Genomic DNA, 25,066 nt, shown 5'->3' on the forward strand with positions numbered 1-25,066 from the left:
CTTATGTCCTGTCTTTATATGAATATTTTAGAGACGTACCTTTTAGGAGTTGTAGGAGGCACCCTAGGTGTTGAAGTATGTTTGGGGTTAAGGATATTTTCATGATCTAAGTTTCATCTTAAACACGTGGATTTGGGACTAGTATTTTCTAGAATTTTTCTTATTTGCCATCATACATTTATTACAAAAATCATTTAAAATAAGAAAAAAGGCGCGGAAAGCAAAGCCGGAAATATGTGAAGCCTAGGCTAGCAACTACGCTACTAATAAAAATTGACTGCTCTCAATTTCTTACGGGTTTGCCAGATAAATATATTTCTCTAAGACGAAAAACCGGCCAAACCTTCACCTCCTCCGAACTCCAAAGGGGGAAAGCACACCACACCAATTTTATAGATTCGTAAACGCGCCTTCCCAATCGACCGCCATCACCTTACAGTCTACGGGGAGGGTGATGAAAAAACTGGTTTGGGGGGGGGGGGGGGATGAAATTTCTGCGGTAAAGGGCTTGCTCGTTGGTTGTCTGTACGATAATATCGGCGCCCAGTAAACGTTTCTAAAAAGAGTGTATAGAACGTTCTATTGGAGCCGCATGCAGCCGGTGGCCCTCGGCGATCACCAACCTACCAGGACCTGGCTAGTCGCGGCTTGTCCACCGCTATCAATTACACTCTAGCGGCAACGGCCATATCACGCTGAATACACCGGTTCTCGTCTGATCACCGAAGTTAAGCAGCGTCGAGCGCGGTGCAGTACTTGGGAGGGAGACCACCTGGGAACACCGCGTGCCGTTGGCTACTCATTTATTTTCGCGGGATGGGATTTGCGTCTTTTAACAGGAAAATACCTTCATCCTATCATTTTGACGCTGCTTTTTTATGCAATTAAAAGTTCGCCCAGACGATAATATTATTTCGGTCAACTCTTGGCCTTTTTTTAACAACTGGCAGCATCTTTCCGTGAATAAAATACATGTTAGTATCAAAATTGAACAAAATAAAATGGCGAGAAAATTGGTTTTCATTTTATTCTACTTAAGGCTTGTACTTAAAATAGTACTAACTTACTTACTTACTTACTTACTTACTTACTTACTTACTTACTTACTAACTAACTAACTAACTAACTAACTAACTAACTAACTAACTAACTAACTAATTAACTAACTAACTAACTAACTAACTAATTAACTAACTAACTAACTAACTAACTAACTAACTAACTAACGTTTATCTCTAAACAAAAACATTTCCGCGGTAAAATCCACTCTGAAATGGCCTTTTCTGGTTTTGGAATGAAGTCCAAAGTTAAAATTTTATTAACAAATTCTAATTGTGAAATATATTTTTTGTTCTAAATTTTAATCTTAAATGTAATTTAAATAGTTGAATCTAAAAAAGGACTTTTGGAAAATGTTTTATAGAAGGTTTTATCATGGGACAGCCGCATGGATTAGGGGAGTAACCCAAAAATACAAAATATCAAAACAAACCACGAAATTAAATAATAAAACGGAGACAGAGATATATTTTTTAAACAAAATAATATAGCTAACTTTTATCTATTAATTGTTTTAGGTGATGTAGTTTATGTAAAATATAAAAATGAACCTTGGCACAATATAAATTTAATGTCATGTTTTATTGATACTTAGAAAAAGTAACAAACATTTCAAAAGTCAGATCTTTGAGATCATTATTAAAAAAATATAACATTTTAAATCCGAACTCCTCTATAAATATTAAAATTATAAATTCCTAATCTACTTTAACAAAAGATATATCATATTAAGTTTAATACTATTAATGTTAGGAATAATCATGACTTTGAGATAAATAGAACAAAAATGTTTAATTCCAAATATAGTTAATTATAGAGCAATATATAATAAATGATTTTGTACTTACCAAAAATAAGCCTTGCCACTTTATATCTTGGTAATGTAGCTGCCGCGGGCGGCGGGCCCCCGGCGGCGACTCACTGTCCACGGAAGACGGGAAGAGAGAAAAAATGGAGAGGGGCTTATTTCGTGTTTTCTCTTTACGCGGAACATCTTGGCTGGAACCCAATGACCTAAAAATGAGGGGCGCGCTGTCTCTACCCACCATACCGAAACCCGCGAATTTACGTTATGAAAACCGGTTCCTTCAGCCAACCACTTAGAACATGCACGATTTACGAACCTTGGGTTACGAATAAAACCACAGGAATAACACAGAACAACCTCTTTTCGCGCCTTTATTTTACCCCTCTTACTTGCCTCCCGCTCGTCGGCCATTGCCTCTGCCCTAAACGGGGAGTCTAGCATCCACTCCTTGGGTATCCATAATGGAGGAGAGGACTGAAAGGGGGAAAACCAAGCATGGACGCGCCCAGGAAAATACCAAGGAGGATAGGAAGGGAGGCGAAGTAGGAGGGATGAACGCGGCAGCATCCTTGTAAGAAGCTTAGCGGCGGGAAAATTTCGGAAAAATGGCGGCTAGACGTAGCGTAGCTGCCGCAATCTTGCCGCCATTCATCCCTCCTACTTCGCCTCCCTTCCTATCCTCCGTGAAAATACCGCGAAAAAGAGTGTATAACTAGGTAAAAGAAAATTCAAAAACTGGAATCTTTCCGATTCTTCATTATTAACTATTCGACAATAAGGATTTTACCACTTATGACGTCAGAGGGGCAATATATTATAATAAAGAAATATATATAAAGACAGCCAAATAACATTTCCCGGAAATACTGTGTTGCGCAGTGCGCCATTATAAGAGCGTTTGATTTTTGATTTCAAGAGAGAAGTGGGCCGATCCCGGATTTACTGCAATACCAGGCCGACCCGTGGCGGAGGTGGAGCAAGCTCCGACCACTCCGCCGCCGTCCAAAAATAAGTTTAATATCTTGGGCCCCGATGGGACCCGTATCAGATATTAAGCTGATAAGAACAGATACTACACTTTGATCTTAGCCAAAAGGCCGAGAAGCGATAACCCGCTAGGAGCCGTCACTGTTTAACAAAGTAAAAAGAGAGAATTCGAGCATTTCAAATATTTCATAATTACGTCACCGAATGTTGGTCCTGGTGGGAGATGACAACGTTTGTAGCCATCGCGCGAACAAAGGAGAAGACGATATCTTGAATCCGTGAAATAGAGGTACACCGCCAGGCCCGGACTGGCACTTTTGGGGTCATCGGCTAGAGACAGTAGAGTGGGCCACTTTACCGGGCCGTATGGAAAAAAAATCTAAATGGTGGTTTATAGGACCATAAATAACGTATTAAGTGTACTAGATTCTACGTGAAACGTCAAACGCGTTTAAATGACCATTTAGGAAAAATTTATTATAAGCGAATAGAGCGTTCTATAAAAGTGGACCATAACCGGTCACTTTTCATACAGACTATAGAGCTGGTTCAGCAAGGACTAACAACTTTTGTTATTCTTTGGTTTAAGAGAATTCGGCTTATGTCCTGTCTTTATATGAATATTTTAGAGACGTACCTTTTAGGAGTTGTAGGAGGCACCCTAGGTGTTGAAGTATGTTTGGGGTTAAGGATATTTTCATGATCTAAGTTTCATCTTAAACACGTGGATTTGGGACTAGTATTTTCTAGAATTTTTCTTATTTGCCATCATACATTTATTACAAAAATCATTTAAAATAAGAAAAAAGGCGCGGAAAGCAAAGCCGGAAATATGTGAAGCCTAGGCTAGAGCAACTACGCTACTAATAAAAATTGACTGCTCTCAATTTCTTACGGGTTTGCCAGATAAATATATTTCTCTAAGACGAAAAACCGGCCAAACCTTCACCTCCTCCGAACTCCAAAGGGGGAAAGCACACCACACCAATTTTATAGATTCGTAAACGCGCCTTCCCAATCGACCGCCATCACCTTACAGTCTACGGGGAGGGTGATGAAAAAACTGGTTTGGGGGGGGGGGGGGGATGAAATTTCTGCGGTAAAGGGCTTGCTCGTTGGTTGTCTGTACGATAATATCGGCGCCCAGTAAACGTTTCTAAAAAGAGTGTATAGAACGTTCTATTGGAGCCGCATGCAGCCGGTGGCCCTCGGCGATCACCAACCTACCAGGACCTGGCTAGTCGCGGCTTGTCCACCGCTATCAATTACACTCTAGCGGCAACGGCCATATCACGCTGAATACACCGGTTCTCGTCTGATCACCGAAGTTAAGCAGCGTCGAGCGCAGTCAGTACTTGGGAGGGAGACCACCTGGGAACACCGCGTGCCGTTGGCTACTCATTTATTTTCGCGGGATGGGATTTGCGTCTTTTAACAGGAAAATACCTTCATCCTATCATTTTGACGCTGCTTTTTTATGCAATTAAAAGTTCGCCCAGACGATAATATTATTTCGGTCAACTCTTGGCCTTTTTTTAACAACTGGCAGCATCTTTCCGTGAATAAAATACATGTTAGTATCAAAATTGAACAAAATAAAATGGCGAGAAAATTGGTTTTCATTTTATTCTACTTAAGGCTTGTACTTAAAATAGTACTAACTTACTTACTTACTTACTTACTTACTTACTTACTTACTTACTAACTAACTAACTAACTAACTAACTAACTAACTAACTAACTAACTAACTAATTAACTAACTAACTAACTAACTAACTAATTAACTAACTAACTAACTAACTAACTAACTAACTAACTAACGTTTATCTCTAAACAAAAACATTTCCGCGGTAAAATCCACTCTGAAATGGCCTTTTCTGGTTTTGGAATGAAGTCCAAAGTTAAAATTTTATTAACAAATTCTAATTGTGAAATATATTTTTTGTTCTAAATTTTAATCTTAAATGTAATTTAAATAGTTGAATCTAAAAAAGGACTTTTGGAAAATGTTTTATAGAAGGTTTTATCATGGGACAGCCGCATGGATTAGGGGAGTAACCCAAAAATACAAAATATCAAAACAAACCACGAAATTAAATAATAAAACGGAGACAGAGATATATTTTTTAAACAAAATAATATAGCTAACTTTTATCTATTAATTGTTTTAGGTGATGTAGTTTATGTAAAATATAAAAATGAACCTTGGCACAATATAAATTTAATGTCATGTTTTATTGATACTTAGAAAAAGTAACAAACATTTCAAAAGTCAGATCTTTGAGATCATTATTAAAAAAATATAACATTTTAAATCCGAACTCCTCTATAAATATTAAAATTATAAATTCCTAATCTACTTTAACAAAAGATATATCATATTAAGTTTAATACTATTAATGTTAGGAATAATCATGACTTTGAGATAAATAGAACAAAAATGTTTAATTCCAAATATAGTTAATTATAGAGCAATATATAATAAATGATTTTGTACTTACCAAAAATAAGCCTTGCCACTTTATATCTTGGTAATGTAGCTGCCGCGGGCGGCGGGCCCCCGGCGGCGACTCACTGTCCACGGAAGACGGGAAGAGAGAAAAAATGGAGAGGGGCTTATTTCGTGTTTTCTCTTTACGCGGAACATCTTGGCTGGAACCCAATGACCTAAAAATGAGGGGCGCGCTGTCTCTACCCACCATACCGAAACCCGCGAATTTACGTTATGAAAACCGGTTCCTTCAGCCAACCACTTAGAACATGCACGATTTACGAACCTTGGGTTACGAATAAAACCACAGGAATAACACAGAACAACCTCTTTTCGCGCCTTTATTTTACCCCTCTTACTTGCCTCCCGCTCGTCGGCCATTGCCTCTGCCCTAAACGGGGAGTCTAGCATCCACTCCTTGGGTATCCATAATGGAGGAGAGGACTGAAAGGGGGAAAACCAAGCATGGACGCGCCCAGGAAAATACCAAGGAGGATAGGAAGGGAGGCGAAGTAGGAGGGATGAACGCGGCAGCATCCTTGTAAGAAGCTTAGCGGCGGGAAAATTTCGGAAAAATGGCGGCTAGACGTAGCGTAGCTGCCGCAATCTTGCCGCCATTCATCCCTCCTACTTCGCCTCCCTTCCTATCCTCCGTGAAAATACCGCGAAAAAGAGTGTATAACTAGGTAAAAGAAAATTCAAAAACTGGAATCTTTCCGATTCTTCATTATTAACTATTCGACAATAAGGATTTTACCACTTATGACGTCAGAGGGGCAATATATTATAATAAAGAAATATATATAAAGACAGCCAAATAACATTTCCCGGAAATACTGTGTTGCGCAGTGCGCCATTATAAGAGCGTTTGATTTTTGATTTCAAGAGAGAAGTGGGCCGATCCCGGATTTACTGCAATACCAGGCCGACCCGTGGCGGAGGTGGAGCAAGCTCCGACCACTCCGCCGCCGTCCAAAAATAAGTTTAATATCTTGGGCCCCGATGGGACCCGTATCAGATATTAAGCTGATAAGAACAGATACTACACTTTGATCTTAGCCAAAAGGCCGAGAAGCGATAACCCGCTAGGAGCCGTCACTGTTTAACAAAGTAAAAAGAGAGAATTCGAGCATTTCAAATATTTCATAATTACGTCACCGAATGTTGGTCCTGGTGGGAGATGACAACGTTTGTAGCCATCGCGCGAACAAAGGAGAAGACGATATCTTGAATCCGTGAAATAGAGGTACACCGCCAGGCCCGGACTGGCACTTTTGGGGTCATCGGCTAGAGACAGTAGAGTGGGCCACTTTACCGGGCCGTATGGAAAAAAAATCTAAATGGTGGTTTATAGGACCATAAATAACGTATTAAGTGTACTAGATTCTACGTGAAACGTCAAACGCGTTTAAATGACCATTTAGGAAAAATTTATTATAAGCGAATAGAGCGTTCTATAAAAGTGGACCATAACCGGTCACTTTTCATACAGACTATAGAGCTGGTTCAGCAGGACTAACAACTTTTGTTATTCTTTGGTTTAAGAGAATTCGGCTTATGTCCTGTCTTTATATGAATATTTTAGAGACGTACCTTTTAGGAGTTGTAGGAGGCACCCTAGGTGTTGAAGTATGTTTGGGGTTAAGGATATTTTCATGATCTAAGTTTCATCTTAAACACGTGGATTTGGGACTAGTATTTTCTAGAATTTTTCTTATTTGCCATCATACATTTATTACAAAAATCATTTAAAATAAGAAAAAAGGCGCGGAAAGCAAAGCCGGAAATATGTGAAGCCTAGGCTAGCAACTACGCTACTAATAAAAATTGACTGCTCTCAATTTCTTACGGGTTTGCCAGATAAATATATTTCTCTAAGACGAAAAACCGGCCAAACCTTCACCTCCTCCGAACTCCAAAGGGGGAAAGCACACCACACCAATTTTATAGATTCGTAAACGCGCCTTCCCAATCGACCGCCATCACCTTACAGTCTACGGGGAGGGTGATGAAAAAACTGGTTTGGGGGGGGGGGGGGGGATGAAATTTCTGCGGTAAAGGGCTTGCTCGTTGGTTGTCTGTACGATAATATCGGCGCCCAGTAAACGTTTCTAAAAAGAGTGTATAGAACGTTCTATTGGAGCCGCATGCAGCCGGTGGCCCTCGGCGATCACCAACCTACCAGGACCTGGCTAGTCGCGGCTTGTCCACCGCTATCAATTACACTCTAGCGGCAACGGCCATATCACGCTGAATACACCGGTTCTCGTCTGATCACCGAAGTTAAGCAGCGTCGAGCGCGGTCAGTACTTGGGAGGGAGACCACCTGGGAACACCGCGTGCCGTTGGCTACTCATTTATTTTCGCGGGATGGGATTTGCGTCTTTTAACAGGAAAATACCTTCATCCTATCATTTTGACGCTGCTTTTTTATGCAATTAAAAGTTCGCCCAGACGATAATATTATTTCGGTCAACTCTTGGCCTTTTTTTAACAACTGGCAGCATCTTTCCGTGAATAAAATACATGTTAGTATCAAAATTGAACAAAATAAAATGGCGAGAAAATTGGTTTTCATTTTATTCTACTTAAGGCTTGTACTTAAAATAGTACTAACTTACTTACTTACTTACTTACTTACTTACTTACTTACTTACTAACTAACTAACTAACTAACTAACTAACTAACTAACTAACTAACTAACTAATTAACTAACTAACTAACTAACTAACTAATTAACTAACTAACTAACTAACTAACTAACTAACTAACTAACGTTTATCTCTAAACAAAAACATTTCCGCGGTAAAATCCACTCTGAAATGGCCTTTTCTGGTTTTGGAATGAAGTCCAAAGTTAAAATTTTATTAACAAATTCTAATTGTGAAATATATTTTTTGTTCTAAATTTTAATCTTAAATGTAATTTAAATAGTTGAATCTAAAAAAGGACTTTTGGAAAATGTTTTATAGAAGGTTTTATCATGGGACAGCCGCATGGATTAGGGGAGTAACCCAAAAATACAAAATATCAAAACAAACCACGAAATTAAATAATAAAACGGAGACAGAGATATATTTTTTAAACAAAATAATATAGCTAACTTTTATCTATTAATTGTTTTAGGTGATGTAGTTTATGTAAAATATAAAAATGAACCTTGGCACAATATAAATTTAATGTCATGTTTTATTGATACTTAGAAAAAGTAACAAACATTTCAAAAGTCAGATCTTTGAGATCATTATTAAAAAAATATAACATTTTAAATCCGAACTCCTCTATAAATATTAAAATTATAAATTCCTAATCTACTTTAACAAAAGATATATCATATTAAGTTTAATACTATTAATGTTAGGAATAATCATGACTTTGAGATAAATAGAACAAAAATGTTTAATTCCAAATATAGTTAATTATAGAGCAATATATAATAAATGATTTTGTACTTACCAAAAATAAGCCTTGCCACTTTATATCTTGGTAATGTAGCTGCCGCGGGCGGCGGGCCCCCGGCGGCGACTCACTGTCCACGGAAGACGGGAAGAGAGAAAAAATGGAGAGGGGCTTATTTCGTGTTTTCTCTTTACGCGGAACATCTTGGCTGGAACCCAATGACCTAAAAATGAGGGGCGCGCTGTCTCTACCCACCATACCGAAACCCGCGAATTTACGTTATGAAAACCGGTTCCTTCAGCCAACCACTTAGAACATGCACGATTTACGAACCTTGGGTTACGAATAAAACCACAGGAATAACACAGAACAACCTCTTTTCGCGCCTTTATTTTACCCCTCTTACTTGCCTCCCGCTCGTCGGCCATTGCCTCTGCCCTAAACGGGGAGTCTAGCATCCACTCCTTGGGTATCCATAATGGAGGAGAGGACTGAAAGGGGGAAAACCAAGCATGGACGCGCCCAGGAAAATACCAAGGAGGATAGGAAGGGAGGCGAAGTAGGAGGGATGAACGCGGCAGCATCCTTGTAAGAAGCTTAGCGGCGGGAAAATTTCGGAAAAATGGCGGCTAGACGTAGCGTAGCTGCCGCAATCTTGCCGCCATTCATCCCTCCTACTTCGCCTCCCTTCCTATCCTCCGTGAAAATACCGCGAAAAAGAGTGTATAACTAGGTAAAAGAAAATTCAAAAACTGGAATCTTTCCGATTCTTCATTATTAACTATTCGACAATAAGGATTTTACCACTTATGACGTCAGAGGGGCAATATATTATAATAAAGAAATATATATAAAGACAGCCAAATAACATTTCCCGGAAATACTGTGTTGCGCAGTGCGCCATTATAAGAGCGTTTGATTTTTGATTTCAAGAGAGAAGTGGGCCGATCCCGGATTTACTGCAATACCAGGCCGACCCGTGGCGGAGGTGGAGCAAGCTCCGACCACTCCGCCGCCGTCCAAAAATAAGTTTAATATCTTGGGCCCCGATGGGACCCGTATCAGATATTAAGCTGATAAGAACAGATACTACACTTTGATCTTAGCCAAAAGGCCGAGAAGCGATAACCCGCTAGGAGCCGTCACTGTTTAACAAAGTAAAAAGAGAGAATTCGAGCATTTCAAATATTTCATAATTACGTCACCGAATGTTGGTCCTGGTGGGAGATGACAACGTTTGTAGCCATCGCGCGAACAAAGGAGAAGACGATATCTTGAATCCGTGAAATAGAGGTACACCGCCAGGCCCGGACTGGCACTTTTGGGGTCATCGGCTAGAGACAGTAGAGTGGGCCACTTTACCGGGCCGTATGGAAAAAAAATCTAAATGGTGGTTTATAGGACCATAAATAACGTATTAAGTGTACTAGATTCTACGTGAAACGTCAAACGCGTTTAAATGACCATTTAGGAAAAATTTATTATAAGCGAATAGAGCGTTCTATAAAAGTGGACCATAACCGGTCACTTTTCATACAGACTATAGAGCTGGTTCAGCAGGACTAACAACTTTTGTTATTCTTTGGTTTAAGAGAATTCGGCTTATGTCCTGTCTTTATATGAATATTTTAGAGACGTACCTTTTAGGAGTTGTAGGAGGCACCCTAGGTGTTGAAGTATGTTTGGGGTTAAGGATATTTTCATGATCTAAGTTTCATCTTAAACACGTGGATTTGGGACTAGTATTTTCTAGAATTTTTCTTATTTGCCATCATACATTTATTACAAAAATCATTTAAAATAAGAAAAAAGGCGCGGAAAGCAAAGCCGGAAATATGTGAAGCCTAGGCTAGCAACTACGCTACTAATAAAAATTGACTGCTCTCAATTTCTTACGGGTTTGCCAGATAAATATATTTCTCTAAGACGAAAAACCGGCCAAACCTTCACCTCCTCCGAACTCCAAAGGGGGAAAGCACACCACACCAATTTTATAGATTCGTAAACGCGCCTTCCCAATCGACCGCCATCACCTTACAGTCTACGGGGAGGGTGATGAAAAAACTGGTTTGGGGGGGGGGGGGGGGATGAAATTTCTGCGGTAAAGGGCTTGCTCGTTGGTTGTCTGTACGATAATATCGGCGCCCAGTAAACGTTTCTAAAAAGAGTGTATAGAACGTTCTATTGGAGCCGCATGCAGCCGGTGGCCCTCGGCGATCACCAACCTACCAGGACCTGGCTAGTCGCGGCTTGTCCACCGCTATCAATTACACTCTAGCGGCAACGGCCATATCACGCTGAATACACCGGTTCTCGTCTGATCACCGAAGTTAAGCAGCGTCGAGCGCGGTCAGTACTTGGGAGGGAGACCACCTGGGAACACCGCGTGCCGTTGGCTACTCATTTATTTTCGCGGGATGGGATTTGCGTCTTTTAACAGGAAAATACCTTCATCCTATCATTTTGACGCTGCTTTTTTATGCAATTAAAAGTTCGCCCAGACGATAATATTATTTCGGTCAACTCTTGGCCTTTTTTTAACAACTGGCAGCATCTTTCCGTGAATAAAATACATGTTAGTATCAAAATTGAACAAAATAAAATGGCGAGAAAATTGGTTTTCATTTTATTCTACTTAAGGCTTGTACTTAAAATAGTACTAACTTACTTACTTACTTACTTACTTACTTACTTACTTACTTACTAACTAACTAACTAACTAACTAACTAACTAACTAACTAACTAACTAACTAATTAACTAACTAACTAACTAACTAACTAATTAACTAACTAACTAACTAACTAACTAACTAACTAACTAACGTTTATCTCTAAACAAAAACATTTCCGCGGTAAAATCCACTCTGAAATGGCCTTTTCTGGTTTTGGAATGAAGTCCAAAGTTAAAATTTTATTAACAAATTCTAATTGTGAAATATATTTTTTGTTCTAAATTTTAATCTTAAATGTAATTTAAATAGTTGAATCTAAAAAAGGACTTTTGGAAAATGTTTTATAGAAGGTTTTATCATGGGACAGCCGCATGGATTAGGGGAGTAACCCAAAAATACAAAATATCAAAACAAACCACGAAATTAAATAATAAAACGGAGACAGAGATATATTTTTTAAACAAAATAATATAGCTAACTTTTATCTATTAATTGTTTTAGGTGATGTAGTTTATGTAAAATATAAAAATGAACCTTGGCACAATATAAATTTAATGTCATGTTTTATTGATACTTAGAAAAAGTAACAAACATTTCAAAAGTCAGATCTTTGAGATCATTATTAAAAAAATATAACATTTTAAATCCGAACTCCTCTATAAATATTAAAATTATAAATTCCTAATCTACTTTAACAAAAGATATATCATATTAAGTTTAATACTATTAATGTTAGGAATAATCATGACTTTGAGATAAATAGAACAAAAATGTTTAATTCCAAATATAGTTAATTATAGAGCAATATATAATAAATGATTTTGTACTTACCAAAAATAAGCCTTGCCACTTTATATCTTGGTAATGTAGCTGCCGCGGGCGGCGGGCCCCCGGCGGCGACTCACTGTCCACGGAAGACGGGAAGAGAGAAAAAATGGAGAGGGGCTTATTTCGTGTTTTCTCTTTACGCGGAACATCTTGGCTGGAACCCAATGACCTAAAAATGAGGGGCGCGCTGTCTCTACCCACCATACCGAAACCCGCGAATTTACGTTATGAAAACCGGTTCCTTCAGCCAACCACTTAGAACATGCACGATTTACGAACCTTGGGTTACGAATAAAACCACAGGAATAACACAGAACAACCTCTTTTCGCGCCTTTATTTTACCCCTCTTACTTGCCTCCCGCTCGTCGGCCATTGCCTCTGCCCTAAACGGGGAGTCTAGCATCCACTCCTTGGGTATCCATAATGGAGGAGAGGACTGAAAGGGGGAAAACCAAGCATGGACGCGCCCAGGAAAATACCAAGGAGGATAGGAAGGGAGGCGAAGTAGGAGGGATGAACGCGGCAGCATCCTTGTAAGAAGCTTAGCGGCGGGAAAATTTCGGAAAAATGGCGGCTAGACGTAGCGTAGCTGCCGCAATCTTGCCGCCATTCATCCCTCCTACTTCGCCTCCCTTCCTATCCTCCGTGAAAATACCGCGAAAAAGAGTGTATAACTAGGTAAAAGAAAATTCAAAAACTGGAATCTTTCCGATTCTTCATTATTAACTATTCGACAATAAGGATTTTACCACTTATGACGTCAGAGGGGCAATATATTATAATAAAGAAATATATATAAAGACAGCCAAATAACATTTCCCGGAAATACTGTGTTGCGCAGTGCGCCATTATAAGAGCGTTTGATTTTTGATTTCAAGAGAGAAGTGGGCCGATCCCGGATTTACTGCAATACCAGGCCGACCCGTGGCGGAGGTGGAGCAAGCTCCGACCACTCCGCCGCCGTCCAAAAATAAGTTTAATATCTTGGGCCCCGATGGGACCCGTATCAGATATTAAGCTGATAAGAACAGATACTACACTTTGATCTTAGCCAAAAGGCCGAGAAGCGATAACCCGCTAGGAGCCGTCACTGTTTAACAAAGTAAAAAGAGAGAATTCGAGCATTTCAAATATTTCATAATTACGTCACCGAATGTTGGTCCTGGTGGGAGATGACAACGTTTGTAGCCATCGCGCGAACAAAGGAGAAGACGATATCTTGAATCCGTGAAATAGAGGTACACCGCCAGGCCCGGACTGGCACTTTTGGGGTCATCGGCTAGAGACAGTAGAGTGGGCCACTTTACCGGGCCGTATGGAAAAAAAATCTAAATGGTGGTTTATAGGACCATAAATAACGTATTAAGTGTACTAGATTCTACGTGAAACGTCAAACGCGTTTAAATGACCATTTAGGAAAAATTTATTATAAGCGAATAGAGCGTTCTATAAAAGTGGACCATAACCGGTCACTTTTCATACAGACTATAGAGCTGGTTCAGCAGGACTAACAACTTTTGTTATTCTTTGGTTTAAGAGAATTCGGCTTATGTCCTGTCTTTATATGAATATTTTAGAGACGTACCTTTTAGGAGTTGTAGGAGGCACCCTAGGTGTTGAAGTATGTTTGGGGTTAAGGATATTTTCATGATCTAAGTTTCATCTTAAACACGTGGATTTGGGACTAGTATTTTCTAGAATTTTTCTTATTTGCCATCATACATTTATTACAAAAATCATTTAAAATAAGAAAAAAGGCGCGGAAAGCAAAGCCGGAAATATGTGAAGCCTAGGCTAGCAACTACGCTACTAATAAAAATTGACTGCTCTCAATTTCTTACGGGTTTGCCAGATAAATATATTTCTCTAAGACGAAAAACCGGCCAAACCTTCACCTCCTCCGAACTCCAAAGGGGGAAAGCACACCACACCAATTTTATAGATTCGTAAACGCGCCTTCCCAATCGACCGCCATCACCTTACAGTCTACGGGGAGGGTGATGAAAAAACTGGTTTGGGGGGGGGGGGGGGATGAAATTTCTGCGGTAAAGGGCTTGCTCGTTGGTTGTCTGTACGATAATATCGGCGCCCAGTAAACGTTTCTAAAAAGAGTGTATAGAACGTTCTATTGGAGCCGCATGCAGCCGGTGGCCCTCGGCGATCACCAACCTACCAGGACCTGGCTAGTCGCGGCTTGTCCACCGCTATCAATTACACTCTAGCGGCAACGGCCATATCACGCTGAATACACCGGTTCTCGTCTGATCACCGAAGTTAAGCAGCGTCGAGCGCGGTCAGTACTTGGGAGGGAGACCACCTGGGAACACCGCGTGCCGTTGGCTACTCATTTATTTTCGCGGGATGGGATTTGCGTCTTTTAACAGGAAAATACCTTCATCCTATCATTTTGACGCTGCTTTTTTATGCAATTAAAAGTTCGCCCAGACGATAATATTATTTCGGTCAACTCTTGGCCTTTTTTTAACAACTGGCAGCATCTTTCCGTGAATAAAATACATGTTAGTATCAAAATTGAACAAAATAAAATGGCGAGAAAATTGGTTTTCATTTTATTCTACTTAAGGCTTGTACTTAAAATAGTACTAACTTACTTACTTACTTACTTACTTACTTACTTACTTACTTACTAACTAACTAACTAACTAACTAACTAACTAACTAACTAACTAACTAACTAATTAACTAACTAACTAACTAACTAACTAATTAACTAACTAACTAACTAACTAACTAACTAACTAACTAACGTTTATCTCTAAACAAAAACATTTCCGCGGTAAAATCCACTCTGAAATGGCCTTTTCTGGTTTTGGAATGAAGTCCAAAGTTAAAATTTTATTAACAAATTCTAATTGTGAAATATATTTTTTGTTCTAAATTTTAATCTTAAATGTAATTTAAATAGTTGAATCTAAAAAAGGACTTTTGGAAAATGTTTTATAGAAGGTTTTATCATGGGACAGCCGCATGGATTAGGGGAGTAACCCAAAAATACAAAATATCAAAACAAACCACGAAATTAAATAATAAAACGGAGACAGAGATATATTTTTTAAACAAAATAATATAGCTAACTTTTATCTATTAATTGTTTTAGGTGATGTAGTTTATGTAAAATATAAAAATGAACCTTGGCACAATATAAATTTAATGTCATGTTTTATTGATACTTAGAAAAAGTAACAAACATTTCAAAAGTCAGATCTTTGAGATCATTATTAAAAAAATATAACATTTTAAATCCGAACTCCTCTATAAATATTAAAATTATAAATTCCTAATCTACTTTAACAAAAGATATATCATATTAAGTTTAATACTATTAATGTTAGGAATAATCATGACTTTGAGATAAATAGAACAAAAATGTTTAATTCCAAATATAGTTAATTATAGAGCAATATATAATAAATGATTTTGTACTTACCAAAAATAAGCCTTGCCACTTTATATCTTGGTAATGTAGCTGCCGCGGGCGGCGGGCCCCCGGCGGCGACTCACTGTCCACGGAAGACGGGAAGAGAGAAAAAATGGAGAGGGGCTTATTTCGTGTTTTCTCTTTACGCGGAACATCTTGGCTGGAACCCAATGACCTAAAAATGAGGGGCGCGCTGTCTCTACCCACCATACCGAAACCCGCGAATTTACGTTATGAAAACCGGTTCCTTCAGCCAACCACTTAGAACATGCACGATTTACGAACCTTGGGTTACGAATAAAACCACAGGAATAACACAGAACAACCTCTTTTCGCGCCTTTATTTTACCCCTCTTACTTGCCTCCCGCTCGTCGGCCATTGCCTCTGCCCTAAACGGGGAGTCTAGCATCCACTCCTTGGGTATCCATAATGGAGGAGAGGACTGAAAGGGGGAAAACCAAGCATGGACGCGCCCAGGAAAATACCAAGGAGGATAGGAAGGGAGGCGAAGTAGGAGGGATGAACGCGGCAGCATCCTTGTAAGAAGCTTAGCGGCGGGAAAATTTCGGAAAAATGGCGGCTAGACGTAGCGTAGCTGCCGCAATCTTGCCGCCATTCATCCCTCCTACTTCGCCTCCCTTCCTATCCTCCGTGAAAATACCGCGAAAAAGAGTGTATAACTAGGTAAAAGAAAATTCAAAAACTGGAATCTTTCCGATTCTTCATTATTAACTATTCGACAATAAGGATTTTACCACTTATGACGTCAGAGGGGCAATATATTATAATAAAGAAATATATATAAAGACAGCCAAATAACATTTCCCGGAAATACTGTGTTGCGCAGTGCGCCATTATAAGAGCGTTTGATTTTTGATTTCAAGAGAGAGAAGTGGGCCGATCCCGGATTTACTGCAATACCAGGCCGACCCGTGGCGGAGGTGGAGCAAGCTCCGACCACTCCGCCGCCGTCCAAAAATAAGTTTAATATCTTGGGCCCCGATGGGACCCGTATCAGATATTAAGCTGATAAGAACAGATACTACACTTTGATCTTAGCCAAAAGGCCGAGAAGCGATAACCCGCTAGGAGCCGTCACTGTTTAACAAAGTAAAAAGAGAGAATTCGAGCATTTCAAATATTTCATAATTACGTCACCGAATGTTGGTCCTGGTGGGAGATGACAACGTTTGTAGCCATCGCGCGAACAAAGGAGAAGACGATATCTTGAATCCGTGAAATAGAGGTACACCGCCAGGCCCGGACTGGCACTTTTGGGGTCATCGGCTAGAGACAGTAGAGTGGGCCACTTTACCGGGCCGTATGGAAAAAAAATCTAAATGGTGGTTTATAGGACCATAAATAACGTATTAAGTGTACTAGATTCTACGTGAAACGTCAAACGCGTTTAAATGACCATTTAGGAAAAATTTATTATAAGCGAATAGAGCGTTCTATAAAAGTGGACCATAACCGGTCACTTTTCATACAGACTATAGAGCTGGTTCAGCAGGACTAACAACTTTTGTTATTCTTTGGTTTAAGAGAATTCGGCTTATGTCCTGTCTTTATATGAATATTTTAGAGACGTACCTTTTAGGAGTTGTAGGAGGCACCCTAGGTGTTGAAGTATGTTTGGGGTTAAGGATATTTTCATGATCTAAGTTTCATCTTAAACACGTGGATTTGGGACTAGTATTTTCTAGAATTTTTCTTATTTGCCATCATACATTTATTACAAAAATCATTTAAAATAAGAAAAAAGGCGCGGAAAGCAAAGCCGGAAATATGTGAAGCCTAGGCTAGCAACTACGCTACTAATAAAAATTGACTGCTCTCAATTTCTTACGGGTTTGCCAGATAAATATATTTCTCTAAGACGAAAAACCGGCCAAACCTTCACCTCCTCCGAACTCCAAAGGGGGAAAGCACACCACACCAATTTTATAGATTCGTAAACGCGCCTTCCCAATCGACCGCCATCACCTTACAGTCTACGGGGAGGGTGATGAAAAAACTGGTTTGGGGGGGGGGGGGGGATGAAATTTCTGCGGTAAAGGGCTTGCTCGTTGGTTGTCTGTACGATAATATCGGCGCCCAGTAAACGTTTCTAAAAAGAGTGTATAGAACGTTCTATTGGAGCCGCATGCAGCCGGTGGCCCTCGGCGATCACCAACCTACCAGGACCTGGCTAGTCGCGGCTTGTCCACCGCTATCAATTACACTCTAGCGGCAACGGCCATATCACGCTGAATACACCGGTTCTCGTCTGATCACCGAAGTTAAGCAGCGTCGAGCGCGGTCAGTACTTGGGAGGGAGACCACCTGGGAACACCGCGTGCCGTTGGCTACTCATTTATTTTCGCGGGATGGGATTTGCGTCTTTTAACAGGAAAATACCTTCATCCTATCATTTTGACGCTGCTTTTTTATGCAATTAAAAGTTCGCCCAGACGATAATATTATTTCGGTCAACTCTTGGCCTTTTTTTAACAACTGGCAGCATCTTTCCGTGAATAAAATACATGTTAGTATCAAAATTGAACAAAATAAAATGGCGAGAAAATTGGTTTTCATTTTATTCTACTTAAGGCTTGTACTTAAAATAGTACTAACTTACTTACTTACTTACTTACTTACTTACTTACTTACTTACTAACTAACTAACTAACTAACTAACTAACTAACTAACTAACTAACTAACTAATTAACTAACTAACTAACTAACTAACTAATTAACTAACTAACTAACTAACTAACTAACTAACTAACTAACGTTTATCTCTAAACAAAAACATTTCCGCGGTAAAATCCACTCTGAAATGGCCTTTTCTGGTTTTGGAATGAAGTCCAAAGTTAAAATTTTATTAACAAATTCTAATTGTGAAATATATTTTTTGTTCTAAATTTTAATCTTAAATGTAATTTAAATAGTTGAATCTAAAAAAGGACTTTTGGAAAATGTTTTATAGAAGGTTTTATCATGGGACAGCCGCATGGATTAGGGGAGTAACCCAAAAATACAAAATATCAAAACAAACCACGAAATTAAATAATAAAACGGAGACAGAGATATATTTTTTAAACAAAATAATATAGCTAACTTTTATCTATTAATTGTTTTAGGTGATGTAGTTTATGTAAAATATAAAAATGAACCTTGGCACAATATAAATTTAATGTCATGTTTTATTGATACTTAGAAAAAGTAACAAACATTTCAAAAGTCAGATCTTTGAGATCATTATTAAAAAAATATAACATTTTAAATCCGAACTCCTCTATAAATATTAAAATTATAAATTCCTAATCTACTTTAACAAAAGATATATCATATTAAGTTTAATACTATTAATGTTAGGAATAATCATGACTTTGAGATAAATAGAACAAAAATGTTTAATTCCAAATATAGTTAATTATAGAGCAATATATAATAAATGATTTTGTACTTACCAAAAATAAGCCTTGCCACTTTATATCTTGGTAATGTAGCTGCCGCGGGCGGCGGGCCCCCGGCGGCGACTCACTGTCCACGGAAGACGGGAAGAGAGAAAAAATGGAGAGGGGCTTATTTCGTGTTTTCTCTTTACGCGGAACATCTTGGCTGGAACCCAATGACCTAAAAATGAGGGGCGCGCTGTCTCTACCCACCATACCGAAACCCGCGAATTTACGTTATGAAAACCGGTTCCTTCAGCCAACCACTTAGAACATGCACGATTTACGAACCTTGGGTTACGAATAAAACCACAGGAATAACACAGAACAACCTCTTTTCGCGCCTTTATTTTACCCCTCTTACTTGCCTCCCGCTCGTCGGCCATTGCCTCTGCCCTAAACGGGGAGTCTAGCATCCACTCCTTGGGTATCCATAATGGAGGAGAGGACTGAAAGGGGGAAAACCAAGCATGGACGCGCCCAGGAAAATACCAAGGAGGATAGGAAGGGAGGCGAAGTAGGAGGGATGAACGCGGCAGCATCCTTGTAAGAAGCTTAGCGGCGGGAAAATTTCGGAAAAATGGCGGCTAGACGTAGCGTAGCTGCCGCAATCTTGCCGCCATTCATCCCTCCTACTTCGCCTCCCTTCCTATCCTCCGTGAAAATACCGCGAAAAAGAGTGTATAACTAGGTAAAAGAAAATTCAAAAACTGGAATCTTTCCGATTCTTCATTATTAACTATTCGACAATAAGGATTTTACCACTTATGACGTCAGAGGGGCAATATATTATAATAAAGAAATATATATAAAGACAGCCAAATAACATTTCCCGGAAATACTGTGTTGCGCAGTGCGCCATTATAAGAGCGTTTGATTTTTGATTTCAAGAGAGAAGTGGGCCGATCCCGGATTTACTGCAATACCAGGCCGACCCGTGGCGGAGGTGGAGCAAGCTCCGACCACTCCGCCGCCGTCCAAAAATAAGTTTAATATCTTGGGCCCCGATGGGACCCGTATCAGATATTAAGCTGATAAGAACAGATACTACACTTTGATCTTAGCCAAAAGGCCGAGAAGCGATAACCCGCTAGGAGCCGTCACTGTTTAACAAAGTAAAAAGAGAGAATTCGAGCATTTCAAATATTTCATAATTACGTCACCGAATGTTGGTCCTGGTGGGAGATGACAACGTTTGTAGCCATCGCGCGAACAAAGGAGAAGACGATATCTTGAATCCGTGAAATAGAGGTACACCGCCAGGCCCGGACTGGCACTTTTGGGGTCATCGGCTAGAGACAGTAGAGTGGGCCACTTTACCGGGCCGTATGGAAAAAAAATCTAAATGGTGGTTTATAGGACCATAAATAACGTATTAAGTGTACTAGATTCTACGTGAAACGTCAAACGCGTTTAAATGACCATTTAGGAAAAATTTATTATAAGCGAATAGAGCGTTCTATAAAAGTGGACCATAACCGGTCACTTTTCATACAGACTATAGAGCTGGTTCAGCAGGACTAACAACTTTTGTTATTCTTTGGTTTAAGAGAATTCGGCTTATGTCCTGTCTTTATATGAATATTTTAGAGACGTACCTTTTAGGAGTTGTAGGAGGCACCCTAGGTGTTGAAGTATGTTTGGGGTTAAGGATATTTTCATGATCTAAGTTTCATCTTAAACACGTGGATTTGGGACTAGTATTTTCTAGAATTTTTCTTATTTGCCATCATACATTTATTACAAAAATCATTTAAAATAAGAAAAAAGGCGCGGAAAGCAAAGCCGGAAATATGTGAAGCCTAGGCTAGCAACTACGCTACTAATAAAAATTGACTGCTCTCAATTTCTTACGGGTTTGCCAGATAAATATATTTCTCTAAGACGAAAAACCGGCCAAACCTTCACCTCCTCCGAACTCCAAAGGGGGAAAGCACACCACACCAATTTTATAGATTCGTAAACGCGCCTTCCCAATCGACCGCCATCACCTTACAGTCTACGGGGAGGGTGATGAAAAAACTGGTTTGGGGGGGGGGGGGGGGATGAAATTTCTGCGGTAAAGGGCTTGCTCGTTGGTTGTCTGTACGATAATATCGGCGCCCAGTAAACGTTTCTAAAAAGAGTGTATAGAACGTTCTATTGGAGCCGCATGCAGCCGGTGGCCCTCGGCGATCACCAACCTACCAGGACCTGGCTAGTCGCGGCTTGTCCACCGCTATCAATTACACTCTAGCGGCAACGGCCATATCACGCTGAATACACCGGTTCTCGTCTGATCACCGAAGTTAAGCAGCGTCGAGCGCGGTCAGTACTTGGGAGGGAGACCACCTGGGAACACCGCGTGCCGTTGGCTACTCATTTATTTTCGCGGGATGGGATTTGCGTCTTTTAACAGGAAAATACCTTCATCCTATCATTTTGACGCTGCTTTTTTATGCAATTAAAAGTTCGCCCAGACGATAATATTATTTCGGTCAACTCTTGGCCTTTTTTTAACAACTGGCAGCATCTTTCCGTGAATAAAATACATGTTAGTATCAAAATTGAACAAAATAAAATGGCGAGAAAATTGGTTTTCATTTTATTCTACTTAAGGCTTGTACTTAAAATAGTACTAACTTACTTACTTACTTACTTACTTACTTACTTACTTACTTACTAACTAACTAACTAACTAACTAACTAACTAACTAACTAACTAACTAACTAATTAACTAACTAACTAACTAACTAACTAATTAACTAACTAACTAACTAACTAACTAACTAACTAACTAACGTTTATCTCTAAACAAAAACATTTCCGCGGTAAAATCCACTCTGAAATGGCCTTTTCTGGTTTTGGAATGAAGTCCAAAGTTAAAATTTTATTAACAAATTCTAATTGTGAAATATATTTTTTGTTCTAAATTTTAATCTTAAATGTAATTTAAATAGTTGAATCTAAAAAAGGACTTTTGGAAAATGTTTTATAGAAGGTTTTATCATGGGACAGCCGCATGGATTAGGGGAGTAACCCAAAAATACAAAATATCAAAACAAACCACGAAATTAAATAATAAAACGGAGACAGAGATATATTTTTTAAACAAAATAATATAGCTAACTTTTATCTATTAATTGTTTTAGGTGATGTAGTTTATGTAAAATATAAAAATGAACCTTGGCACAATATAAATTTAATGTCATGTTTTATTGATACTTAGAAAAAGTAACAAACATTTCAAAAGTCAGATCTTTGAGATCATTATTAAAAAAATATAACATTTTAAATCCGAACTCCTCTATAAATATTAAAATTATAAATTCCTAATCTACTTTAACAAAAGATATATCATATTAAGTTTAATACTATTAATGTTAGGAATAATCATGACTTTGAGATAAATAGAACAAAAATGTTTAATTCCAAATATAGTTAATTATAGAGCAATATATAATAAATGATTTTGTACTTACCAAAAATAAGCCTTGCCACTTTATATCTTGGTAATGTAGCTGCCGCGGGCGGCGGGCCCCCGGCGGCGACTCACTGTCCACGGAAGACGGGAAGAGAGAAAAAATGGAGAGGGGCTTATTTCGTGTTTTCTCTTTACGCGGAACATCTTGGCTGGAACCCAATGACCTAAAAATGAGGGGCGCGCTGTCTCTACCCACCATACCGAAACCCGCGAATTTACGTTATGAAAACCGGTTCCTTCAGCCAACCACTTAGAACATGCACGATTTACGAACCTTGGGTTACGAATAAAACCACAGGAATAACACAGAACAACCTCTTTTCGCGCCTTTATTTTACCCCTCTTACTTGCCTCCCGCTCGTCGGCCATTGCCTCTGCCCTAAACGGGGAGTCTAGCATCCACTCCTTGGGTATCCATAATGGAGGAGAGGACTGAAAGGGGGAAAACCAAGCATGGACGCGCCCAGGAAAATACCAAGGAGGATAGGAAGGGAGGCGAAGTAGGAGGGATGAACGCGGCAGCATCCTTGTAAGAAGCTTAGCGGCGGGAAAATTTCGGAAAAATGGCGGCTAGACGTAGCGTAGCTGCCGCAATCTTGCCGCCATTCATCCCTCCTACTTCGCCTCCCTTCCTATCCTCCGTGAAAATACCGCGAAAAAGAGTGTATAACTAGGTAAAAGAAAATTCAAAAACTGGAATCTTTCCGATTCTTCATTATTAACTATTCGACAATAAGGATTTTACCACTTATGACGTCAGAGGGGCAATATATTATAATAAAGAAATATATATAAAGACAGCCAAATAACATTTCCCGGAAATACTGTGTTGCGCAGTGCGCCATTATAAGAGCGTTTGATTTTTGATTTCAAGAGAGAAGTGGGCCGATCCCGGATTTACTGCAATACCAGGCCGACCCGTGGCGGAGGTGGAGCAAGCTCCGACCACTCCGCCGCCGTCCAAAAATAAGTTTAATATCTTGGGCCCCGATGGGACCCGTATCAGATATTAAGCTGATAAGAACAGATACTACACTTTGATCTTAGCCAAAAGGCCGAGAAGCGATAACCCGCTAGGAGCCGTCACTGTTTAACAAAGTAAAAAGAGAGAATTCGAGCATTTCAAATATTTCATAATTACGTCACCGAATGTTGGTCCTGGTGGGAGATGACAACGTTTGTAGCCATCGCGCGAACAAAGGAGAAGACGATATCTTGAATCCGTGAAATAGAGGTACACCGCCAGGCCCGGACTGGCACTTTTGGGGTCATCGGCTAGAGACAGTAGAGTGGGCCACTTTACCGGGCCGTATGGAAAAAAAATCTAAATGGTGGTTTATAGGACCATAAATAACGTATTAAGTGTACTAGATTCTACGTGAAACGTCAAACGCGTTTAAATGACCATTTAGGAAAAATTTATTATAAGCGAATAGAGCGTTCTATAAAAGTGGACCATAACCGGTCACTTTTCATACAGACTATAGAGCTGGTTCAGCAGGACTAACAACTTTTGTTATTCTTTGGTTTAAGAGAATTCGGCTTATGTCCTGTCTTTATATGAATATTTTAGAGACGTACCTTTTAGGAGTTGTAGGAGGCACCCTAGGTGTTGAAGTATGTTTGGGGTTAAGGATATTTTCATGATCTAAGTTTCATCTTAAACACGTGGATTTGGGACTAGTATTTTCTAGAATTTTTCTTATTTGCCATCATACATTTATTACAAAAATCATTTAAAATAAGAAAAAAGGCGCGGAAAGCAAAGCCGGAAATATGTGAAGCCTAGGCTAGCAACTACGCTACTAATAAAAATTGACTGCTCTCAATTTCTTACGGGTTTGCCAGATAAATATATTTCTCTAAGACGAAAAACCGGCCAAACCTTCACCTCCTCCGAACTCCAAAGGGGGAAAGCACACCACACCAATTTTATAGATTCGTAAACGCGCCTTCCCAATCGACCGCCATCACCTTACAGTCTACGGGGAGGGTGATGAAAAAACTGGTTTGGGGGGGGGGGGGGGATGAAATTTCTGCGGTAAAGGGCTTGCTCGTTGGTTGTCTGTACGATAATATCGGCGCCCAGTAAACGTTTCTAAAAAGAGTGTATAGAACGTTCTATTGGAGCCGCATGCAGCCGGTGGCCCTCGGCGATCACCAACCTACCAGGACCTGGCTAGTCGCGGCTTGTCCACCGCTATCAATTACACTCTAGCGGCAACGGCCATATCACGCTGAATACACCGGTTCTCGTCTGATCACCGAAGTTAAGCAGCGTCGAGCGCGGTCAGTACTTGGGAGGGAGACCACCTGGGAACACCGCGTGCCGTTGGCTACTCATTTATTTTCGCGGGATGGGATTTGCGTCTTTTAACAGGAAAATACCTTCATCCTATCATTTTGACGCTGCTTTTTTATGCAATTAAAAGTTCGCCCAGACGATAATATTATTTCGGTCAACTCTTGGCCT

General features: G+C 39.6%; 15 non-coding genes across 15 annotated transcripts; 8 read left to right on the plus strand and 7 right to left on the minus strand.

Annotated features, from left to right (window-relative positions):
* The first annotated feature begins 677 nt into the window (after positions 1-677).
* LOC149921003 (5S ribosomal RNA) lies at positions 678-797 on the plus strand. The gene has a single exon (XR_016477580.1). It is a non-coding gene; the product is annotated as a 5S ribosomal RNA (ribosomal RNA).
* Positions 798-2,784: 1,987 nt separating this feature from the next.
* Positions 2,785-2,976, minus strand: LOC149921004 (U2 spliceosomal RNA). The gene has a single exon (XR_016477658.1). It is a non-coding gene; the product is annotated as a U2 spliceosomal RNA (small nuclear RNA).
* Positions 2,977-4,131: 1,155 nt separating this feature from the next.
* LOC149921005 (5S ribosomal RNA) lies at positions 4,132-4,250 on the plus strand. The gene has a single exon (XR_016477579.1). It is a non-coding gene; the product is annotated as a 5S ribosomal RNA (ribosomal RNA).
* Positions 4,251-6,233: 1,983 nt separating this feature from the next.
* Positions 6,234-6,425, minus strand: LOC149921006 (U2 spliceosomal RNA). The gene has a single exon (XR_016477659.1). It is a non-coding gene; the product is annotated as a U2 spliceosomal RNA (small nuclear RNA).
* A 1,153-nt stretch (positions 6,426-7,578) lies between these two features.
* On the plus strand, positions 7,579-7,697 carry LOC149921007 (5S ribosomal RNA). Its single transcript, XR_016477571.1, has one exon. It is a non-coding gene; the product is annotated as a 5S ribosomal RNA (ribosomal RNA).
* A 1,983-nt stretch (positions 7,698-9,680) lies between these two features.
* On the minus strand, positions 9,681-9,872 carry LOC149921008 (U2 spliceosomal RNA). Its single transcript, XR_016477660.1, has one exon. It is a non-coding gene; the product is annotated as a U2 spliceosomal RNA (small nuclear RNA).
* A 1,153-nt stretch (positions 9,873-11,025) lies between these two features.
* On the plus strand, positions 11,026-11,144 carry LOC149921009 (5S ribosomal RNA). Its single transcript, XR_016477572.1, has one exon. It is a non-coding gene; the product is annotated as a 5S ribosomal RNA (ribosomal RNA).
* Positions 11,145-13,127: 1,983 nt separating this feature from the next.
* On the minus strand, positions 13,128-13,319 carry LOC149921010 (U2 spliceosomal RNA). Its single transcript, XR_016477661.1, has one exon. It is a non-coding gene; the product is annotated as a U2 spliceosomal RNA (small nuclear RNA).
* A 1,152-nt stretch (positions 13,320-14,471) lies between these two features.
* LOC149921011 (5S ribosomal RNA) lies at positions 14,472-14,590 on the plus strand. The gene has a single exon (XR_016477573.1). It is a non-coding gene; the product is annotated as a 5S ribosomal RNA (ribosomal RNA).
* A 1,985-nt stretch (positions 14,591-16,575) lies between these two features.
* LOC149921012 (U2 spliceosomal RNA) lies at positions 16,576-16,767 on the minus strand. The gene has a single exon (XR_016477663.1). It is a non-coding gene; the product is annotated as a U2 spliceosomal RNA (small nuclear RNA).
* Positions 16,768-17,919: 1,152 nt separating this feature from the next.
* On the plus strand, positions 17,920-18,038 carry LOC149921013 (5S ribosomal RNA). The gene has a single exon (XR_016477574.1). It is a non-coding gene; the product is annotated as a 5S ribosomal RNA (ribosomal RNA).
* A 1,983-nt stretch (positions 18,039-20,021) lies between these two features.
* LOC149921014 (U2 spliceosomal RNA) lies at positions 20,022-20,213 on the minus strand. Its single transcript, XR_016477664.1, has one exon. It is a non-coding gene; the product is annotated as a U2 spliceosomal RNA (small nuclear RNA).
* Positions 20,214-21,366: 1,153 nt separating this feature from the next.
* On the plus strand, positions 21,367-21,485 carry LOC149921015 (5S ribosomal RNA). Its single transcript, XR_016477576.1, has one exon. It is a non-coding gene; the product is annotated as a 5S ribosomal RNA (ribosomal RNA).
* Positions 21,486-23,468: 1,983 nt separating this feature from the next.
* On the minus strand, positions 23,469-23,660 carry LOC149921016 (U2 spliceosomal RNA). Its single transcript, XR_016477665.1, has one exon. It is a non-coding gene; the product is annotated as a U2 spliceosomal RNA (small nuclear RNA).
* Positions 23,661-24,812: 1,152 nt separating this feature from the next.
* LOC149921017 (5S ribosomal RNA) lies at positions 24,813-24,931 on the plus strand. Its single transcript, XR_016477577.1, has one exon. It is a non-coding gene; the product is annotated as a 5S ribosomal RNA (ribosomal RNA).
* Positions 24,932-25,066: the final 135 nt, after the last annotated feature.

The sequence above is a fragment of the Leiobunum rupestre genome (assembly GCF_980474605.1).
Source record: "Leiobunum rupestre chromosome 9 unlocalized genomic scaffold, qqLeiRupe1.1.hap1 SUPER_9_unloc_1, whole genome shotgun sequence".
Taxonomy (NCBI): Eukaryota; Metazoa; Arthropoda; class Arachnida; order Opiliones; family Sclerosomatidae; genus Leiobunum; species Leiobunum rupestre.